Raw genomic sequence first — 9,530 nt, 5'->3', positions numbered from 1 at the left:
AAAAATTAATTTGAAGTTTTGTAGTTATAACTTCTATGTTTCATATGTCAACGGTAATTTTTAAATATCACGATATTTCTTACAACTCTAAAATTTTGAGGCTGCTTTTTGTAATTGTTAAAACTATAAATTAATTTTTAAAAATTTAAATTTTAGCGGTCTACCAATAGTTTTTAGATTTGATGTGTACTGATTATAAATTTTAAAAATTTAGAGTTTTTTATGATTTTTAAATTTTTAAAGAGTTTTTTCTACAACTTTTGTGACTTTGAGGTTAATTTCGGTAAATTTTAAATTTTTAAGTGCACGAGGGTAATCTTTTTAATCATTTTTTGTTATTTGTAAATTTTAAAATTTCGGGGTTATTTTTTATAATTTAAACTTTTGAGAGTGTTTCTATAATTTTTGGGACATTAAGGGTGTTAATTAAAAATTTTTAATTCTTAGGAGGCAGCTATTAATTTTTTGATTTCATGTTTGTTGTTTTAAGTTTTGAAATGTTAGAAATTTTTAGGTGCGTTATGGTAATCTCTTGAATTCATCTATGTTGTTTGTAAGTTTTGAAATTTTAGAATTTCAGGTGCTTGTTTGTAATTTGAACTTTTGAGGATGTTTCTATAATTTTTGAGATATTAAGATATTAACCGCAAATTTTAAACCCTTTGCAAACTGCTGTTAAATCTTGACTTCATATTTGTTGTTTTAAGTTTTTAGACGTCGGGATAGTTTTTATAATTTTGAATTTTTCAGGGTATTTTGTATAATTTTAAAACTTTTTAGGTTTTTTTGCAATACTTTATGTATTACAGTATGTTAGCTATATATAATTTCTTTATCTTAACAAACTAATACCATGAAGATGTTTTATATATTTTATTAATATTATTTTTTAAAATTATTAAGCTATAAATAGTTCACATAGGATTAGGATAGGATATAATTATGATTAGGATAGATTAAGATATAAATAAAATATTTAAAATAGTGAAGGGTAATATTGACCATAAATTTTTTTTTCTGAACTCATGCTTTTAGGGGTTGTTTGGTTCGCTATTATAAGGGGTGAAAAACTCAGAAAACCCCTCCACGTCATTTATTTAGCCCTCTACATCGGGTGACAAGTTTCCAAAGTTTTTATTTCCCTGCTTTGTTTCGCTAGGGCTAAATAGAGAAACGAGAGAGGAAATCGCCGCCACATCGATTTTTTTCCTCTCCCCCATTTCCCTCCCCATCGGAGTGAAATCGACGAAAACCAGCAACACGTCGGATTTTTGATTTCGTTGTTGATTTCTTTGTTGAGCTATAGTTATCCCCTTTGCTCTCCTCCCGCCAGAAACTCCCGTCGCTATCTTTGCCCCTGTATTCGAAGAAATTGGGGGCCCTTTGCTCTCCTCCCGCCAGAAACTCCCGTCGCTATCTTTGCCCCTGTATTCGAAGAAATTGGGGGAAGGGGGGTCTGATCTTGTCCCGACGCTATTCAGATCTGATCTTTCCGACGCTGTTGCTTCCAAAATCAAGGTAAAAATCCTTTTTTTATTTTTTGGATTTTTAGATTTATTTAGATCAATTTTGTGAGAAATTGGAGGAGGGGTATTTGATCTTTGGGAGCCTGTTCAAATTTCCACGTTGTATTTGATTATTTTTTGGAGATTTTAGATTTATGTGCATGCTATCTGAATAGTTGGATTTGTATCTTGGAATATTTCTATCTGCCCGTATACAAGGAGTTGGTGTGGTTTCAATTGAATTTTGGGATATTCTCCCCTGGAATCATGGGGCCCTTAACAACATGTTTATTAGTAGTTCGGACAATTTTGAAAGCAATAGAAGTGAAAAAAAGCATGTGATACATGGTTGTTTTTCTTTATTCTAACCCTTTTACATTGGTTATACATTTAGGTTATTACAAATCAACAACATCAAATTGGTCCAGCTTATTGGGTTTTAAGTATTCCTCTTTGTTAGAAGGGTCGAAGAGAAATTCTATAAAATTATTATGCGTATATCTGTTACTAAGTTACATGGCCACTTCAGATGCTATATCAATTTATTTCTTTTGATTGATATAAATAGTATGCTCTTGTGTAAGCAGCACAGTATTTCTTTCACAAAGAACTATGAAAACACGTTATAGATATGATTATTTTTTGAACTGAAATTCTCTTTATTTGTCATAGAAGCTGTTCTTTTTGTTAAATCTCCATGTCTATGTTTTCACTATGCGCCTGACATCTAGAGTTAAGAAAGTTTAACTGTTCCTGCTTGTTTAATATGATTTCTTTAAATTTCATTATACCCACATATTACATGAATTTAAGGTCATTTTGTCTATCAAGTATTCAATTGTGGCATCACTAAATGTAGAGCATGCTTTTTTGAATTTGCTTTTTCTGTAAGACCGTAAACTATTTTATTAAAATTATTACAGAGTTGATTTGAAATTATTTCTATGTATTTAAGGATGTCAATCAAATTTTTTGTATGAGGCATTTTGTTAATACTAGAGGATATGTGTGTGTTTACCAAATTCTTTTAGCAAATCTGAACTTTTGCTTATCACATTAAGTTTTATTATGTTCTGTGTAATAGAGATTGTTCTTATATGACTTCTCGAAGTATTCTACATATAATTTAATTGCCTGTTTTTTGTGAAATTATTCTTGCAATAAAGAGTTATATTAGAATATTTTGAGAAAAAATATTTTTTGGTAATTGATAATTTCGTGAGAACTGTTTGTAGCTATTAAATTTTTTTTTTGAAATTCACCTTTTGTTTTTGTAGTCCTTAATGATTTAAAGAAAGTCATACTGATTAGTATTTGTAATGGATTAGCATTTTTTTATTACTATAATATTTGTTGCTTAGATATGTAGTATTTGTTATGTCACTGTAACATTTGTTGCTTAGATATGGGGTAATCCATGTTAGTAATTAGTAATTTGTAATTTGTTCAGATCTTGTAAGAATTTGACTTAGTTTCTAACAAAAACAATAAATTTTTTCATCGTAAATGGATAATGATGGTGATTTTTTAAATGAACAAAGTGTTATTAATATGGTTCAAGGTGCTGCCCTATCCGTTTTAATTATAATTATAACTATTATAAGGAGAATGCAAACAAGACGTAAATCAATTCTTAGTTGTCCAAGGAAAAAAAGACAAGAGAGAGCTAGAATTGAGCACATAGATCGAATTTATAATGGTTTTAGTGATAGTTGCTTGAATTATATTAGAATGCGGAATGATGCTTTTGTTAAACTAGTGACTATAATGAGGAACAATAGCCTGCTAAAAGACTCAAGGAATGTAACAGTTGAAGAACAATTTATCATGACCCTAAACATTCTGGGTCATAAATCTAAAAATAGGATTGTCAGATCTCATTTTATAAGATCAGGGGAGATAGTTAGTAAATATTTCAATAAGGTATTACAAGCAATTATTTGCCTGCATGGGCGGTACATGAGACAAGCCCCCAATGACATTCCCCAAGAGATCGTTAACAACCCGCTATACTACCCTTATTTTAAGGTATATCTACACTTTAAGCACATTTAAATGTATAATCAATGGAAGTTTAATTTTAATTTAGGTGTGATATCTACACTTTAAGCACATTTAAATGTATAATCAATGGAAGTTTAATTTTAATTTAGGTGTGATACACATATTATAGGATTGCATTGGAATGATAGATGGGACTCATGTTGATGCAATGCTTCTGATTAATCTTGTTGCACGCTTTCGAGGGCGCAAAGGTGTTGCACAGAATGTGCTTGTAGCTTGCACCCTAAATAAGTTGTTTACATATGTTCTAGCAGGTTGGGAGGGGTCTACAAATGATTATAGGATTCTTCAGGATGCATTGTCTAGACCACAACCACATGAGAGTCTATGATGGTAATTAAATAAAGACTTAACTTAAAATTTATTAAGTTTAATATTCAAACTTTACTTAACCCTTTGCTTAATAAAATTGTAGCCAAATACTATCTGTGTGATGCTGGGTACCCAACCATGCCAGGTTTTATCTCTCCATACCGAGGTGTTCGATATCATTTGAAAGAACATTCGGGTAAAACTTCTAAGAATAGAAGAGAATTATTCAATCTAAGACATTCTTCATTGAGGTCTAAGATTGAATCTGCATTTGGCACATTGAAGAATCATTTTAAGATTTTGTGTGCTAAGCCGCATTATCCTTTTCCTATACAAGTAGATATCGTATTGGCATGCACTTTGTGTGCTAAGCCGCATTATCCTTTTCCTATACAAGTAGATATCGTATTGGCATGCACGGTACTCCACAAATTTCATTGCAACTGTAGATCCCAGTGATGAACTACTCAACGATGATGAATTTAATGAAGATATTAATGGTGATGAGGCATTCGAGAATGACACTAATTTAGTTGATTTTACTCAAAATCAAACCCAAAGAGAGCAAACTGAATCAAGAAATGAGTGGAAGACTCTTAGAGATGACATTGCTTGGGCGATGTGGGTGGACTACTATGATAAGTATAATCATGGTGTAACCACAGAGACTTGATTTTTATTTTTCTTCTATTTATGCTCATTCACATGTACTCAATAACTCTATTTACATTAATGTCGTTCTTTTTTAATTCATGTATTCATGTTCAACTTCTTTCAATTATCTAACTTTCTCTATTTAATTAGTAATGGCTGATAATACATCATTGAGTGGGAGAGAATCAAAAAGGCAAGGGAGTAGTTCCATCACCTTCCCCACAACCTCAACCCTCTCAGTCTGTGCATCACGGCGATGGTGGGTATTTTCCATTTCAGTAGTCGGACTTTGTACAACCACCTCAAGCATACCCGAACATGCCATTCCATGATAACAACTACTATCCAATGCACCATAATCTTAGGTCATATACGAACATGCTGAATTCTCTAACTTTGCCTCCATAATTTCACAGTCCTAATCTGAGTGGCCTGCAGCTTTCTCACACTAGTGGTAATGGATCTACTCCCGAATCAGGTTCCAAACGTGACCTCGTAGAAGAAGGGGTAAAAACATCGCTAGATCCAAAGAAGAAGAAGAAGAAAACTACATCCAAAAAATTAATTGTTGAAGCTGGTGATTCTCAAGGCACCAAACATTTGTTCTGGGATTCCCGTTATGATGATGAGCTCATTCCATTTCTTGTCGACTTGGTAAGAAACCAAACATTTGTTCTGGGATTCCCGTTATGATGATGAGCTCATTCCATTTCTTGTCGACTTGGTAAGAAAGGGTTACAAACCCGACAAAATCCCGTTATGATGATGAGCTCATTCCATTTCTTGTCGACTTGGTAAGAAAGGGTTACAAACCCGACAAAATATTTAAGAGAACATCATATGGCCTCTCAACATATTAATGAGAAGTTTAACACAGTTTTTAAATGGGATAATGTGATGCACCGCATCAAAACTTTACGGTCAAGATTTCATGATATGGAAACTTGTCGTAACCTTAGTGGTGTCAGATGGGATGATAGTACGAAGACTATCATCATGGATCCTGAATGTTTGGATAGGTGGATTGAGGTAAATAATCTCTGTTTAAAGAATAGATTTATTTCCCATTTCTTTTGTTTATTTTCATTGAATTAATTAAAATTTACTTTTTCAAGATAAGAGCTTTAAGAATGCTAAGCTTAGACAATATGTAAATAAACCTTTGAGACATTATGATGATCTCACCCTTATCATTGAGGATGATCAAGCTACAGGATAATTTGCTAGTGATGCTTGAAAAAGTTTAGCCGTAGTGAGACCATAAATCTTGGAGATGAGGCGAACTCACCAATGCATTCTCCCCAATCTACTCAAGTACATATTTTAGATGACGAGGACACTCCTCCGCCTAAGGAAGCACCCAACACATCGAGTTCTAAGGCTAAGTCATCCTCCGACAAGGTAAAGGTGCGTAAGACCAACCTAGATAGTGAGATCATGCTAAAAATGGTGGATAAGATATATGTATTTAGCACAAACATGAAGTGTGTAAATATGCATTGGACTGAGAAGTTATCAACGGTCCTATATGCATGTATTTAGCACAAACATGAAGTGTGTAAATATGCATTGGACTGAGAAGTTATCAACGGTCCTATATGCTCATTCACATGACTTTAAAGAAGTGTGTAAATATGCATTGGACTGAGAAGTTATCAACGGTCCTATATGCTCATTCACATGACTTTAAAGTTGCCAACTTAGATACATACTACCGTCACCTCTTTATGAATGAGCATGAATTTAGACTATTTATGGGCATATCTTCGAATGGTTAGAAGGAGATGATTGAGTCATATCTCAACAAAGAGGATTGAAAACATATTGGAGATGGGTTAACTTGGTATTTTATGATTCTCATTTAAGCACATTTATGTTTGAAATGCACAAGACTTTTGCTTAAAGACTTTTATTGGTTAACTTAGAGACACTAATCTTATTAGATGATGTTTTTACTTGTGGTTGTTGAACATTATGACAATGAAATATATTATTGTTATATGATAGTAAGTCTCTATTTGCTTCCATTATGCACAAGTCTCTATTTTCTTAGTGAGATTAGCTTTTAGGAAATTTTCTAAGTTAACATATCATTGTTTGTACATTATGTGTGTTTCCTGGTTCATTTTGTGTGGCTGGATGGTGATTCCTGATTCATTTTAGTGGCTGGTTGGTGTTTCTTGGTTATGTTGTTGGTTGGCTGGTGGGAGTATCATGTACTCATTGTTGTGGTTTGGTTTGCTGGTTCTGAGCTTGGTTTTATATTGCAACCAGGAAATTTTCTAAGTTTCATGTTCATTGTTGGTGCATGATGTGTGTTTCATGGTTCAATTTGTGTAGCTGGTTGGTGTTTCCTGATTTATTTTGGTGACTGGTTGGTGTTTCCTGATTCTTTTTTGGTTGGCTGGTGGGTGTATCATGTTCATTGTTAGGATGTTGGTTGCTTTTGTGCTTGTTTGGAGGATGCTGGTGGGTGTATCATGTTCATTGTTATGGTTTTGTTTGCTGGTTGTGATCTTGGTTTTATATTGCTGGTTGTGAGCTGGGTTGTGGAGCCTGGTTGTGAGCCTGTTCAGATTTTGTCAAGTCTTGATTTGAAGCCTGGTTGTGAGTATGTTACCCCTCTTTTCATTTGTTAATTTTTTGTTACATCTGATGTTATTTCACTTGCTTATAATAACACATTGGTGACTTGGTTTGGTTTGCTGGTTGTGAGCTAGGTTGTGGTGCCTGGTTGTGAGCCTGTTCAGATTTTGTCAAGTCCTGGTTTGAAGCCTGGTTGTGAGTATGCTACCCCTCTCTTCTTGTGTTATTTTTGATACATCTGATGTTATTTCACTTGCTTATAATAACACATTGGTTACTTGGTTTTATATTGTTGGTTGTGAGCTTGGTTGTGGAGACTGGTTGTGAGCCTGTTCAGTTTTTGTTGGTTGGTTATTTTTGGTATACTTGTTGTTGTTGGTTATTTTGTGTAGCCTGGTTGTGAGCCAGGTTGGTTTGCTAGTTTTGTAGCCTGGTTGTGAGCCATGTTGTGGAAGTGTTGTGAGCATGTTCAGGTTTTGTGTAGCCAAGTTGGTTGGTTGGTTGTGTAGCCTGATTATGAGCCTGGTTGTGAGCGTGGTTGTGAGTATTCTACCCCTCTCTTCCTGTGTTATTTTTGTTACTTCAATCATATGGAATTAAAATTCTTGTTTCACGTTTATTTCTTTTACTTCAATCATATGGTGTTTTTGACTTCTCAGGTACAAGATGGACAAGTTCAAGATAGACATGTTTTTCAGAAAGGGGGCTGATAGCTTGACTTCTTAGGTGTTTTTTTTAAATGAAAATTTAATCTTTTCAGAATTGTTTAATTAGGTTGATGAGGGATCTTGCTGACAATACAGTCATCATTTGTTTGAGTTAAGAATATTGATGACACATATTTCAGGTTTGTAGAAACTTGGTTCACTTCTTGTGCAACTTTGGTTATTCTTTAGTCTGTGAAACTATACATATTGATGACATCCTTGTCATTTTGCAGAAAAAGAGTGAGTATTCTTGAACTGGTACCTAATATTTCCATGGAAACCGTATCTTTTGTAGCATTCAAATTAAAAAAAAACAATTACAGGTTCATTTTGGCCAAAGTTTCATCTGAATAGAAATTCAAGGACAATGAAGCTGCTATTGCTTCTTTGCAGGTCCTGCTCTCCCAGCTCAGTTTCATTTGAAACTATGATTACAAGGAATTCACATTGCATTAACTATTATTTTCTTTTTTCTGGGTATGTATACTTTGAAGCAGTACCTAGAAAAACAGGTGGGAGAGGTGGAAAACAACCTGAGGGAATTGCTACAGCAAGATCCATCCATTGCCTGCTAGATTATGTCGATGTCTGTGATGTAATTCTCTTTCTTCTCTTGAAGGCAGTGGTCATTGTTGTTGGTGTTAATTTTCTTTCACAAATCTCTAGTTGGCTGTAATGATTTGTTTTTTGGATTTACATTACCACTTGTGGACTCTGTTATTTGGGACAACTTCAAATTTGTTTTGATCCTTCAACTCTTTTTTTATAAATCAAACTGATATGCACACAGAAAAGTTCTGTACGTATTCGATCTCGATTGAGGTCTTTCGAATGTACATCGCCTGTTTTTATTTTTCCTAGCGAAGCTTATTGATGTGTGCTTGTTTTCCTTGTTAGTTTCTGGTCAAGTTGAATGCTTACGTAGTATAGCTCTAAACTTGTGTAAAACTCGCACGTAATTTGAGCTGTGTTTAGATTTAGATGTTCAAAGTGATGTTGTATAAAATTGGCTTGCATTCAAACGATAATCAAGGTCAAGTTGGCTTCTGCGAAAACTATATCGTACGGTCCCACTCTTGATGGTTGGTAATAGTTTATTGGGGATATTATTATTTGTTCATATTAATTCGAACTTTTATATGATTAAGATTACCTCATATAACGAGCACAAATAAATTTCTATATAGTGGGGGTAATCTTACCATGGTGATCATAAACACTTTTCTCTACAAACTTCAAAACCAACCAAACACAAGAAAAATGGAAAGTTTCATATCAACAAAAGTTTTTCCTTTTTTTCCATGCGAACCAAACACAAGAAAAGTAAATACATTTGTTTCTTACCATTTTTTATGTGCGAACGAAAGCTAAACAATCTATTTCTTAAAAAAGTTTGGAAAACTCAAAACTTGTGTTTTTTTATATGGAATTGTATTTCTCTATATCGAGGAAACGAACCAAAGAGGCCCTTAAAGTAAAAAATATGATCTTTAATGAAATTTGAGCTGAGTATTAAAAAACTTATTTTCGCAAAACCTTGAAAAATGAATCAATGAGGGACATCGGCCCCTTGATTTTTCTAAAATATTTTATTTTTTGTTTTAGAAAAATTTCCAAAAATATCTGTCACTACTCGAAACGCCAGCCGTCGTCAACACTCCGCTCCCCTCCATCCTTCGATCCTCACTCCAAATTCTCCGGA

The sequence above is a fragment of the Asparagus officinalis genome, chromosome 4, assembly GCF_001876935.1.
Source record: "Asparagus officinalis chromosome 4, Aspof.V1, whole genome shotgun sequence".
NCBI classification, from domain to species: Eukaryota; Viridiplantae; Streptophyta; class Magnoliopsida; order Asparagales; family Asparagaceae; genus Asparagus; species Asparagus officinalis.
The sequence above is the reverse complement of the archived record's forward strand: the minus strand, read 5'-3'. Positions refer to the sequence as shown.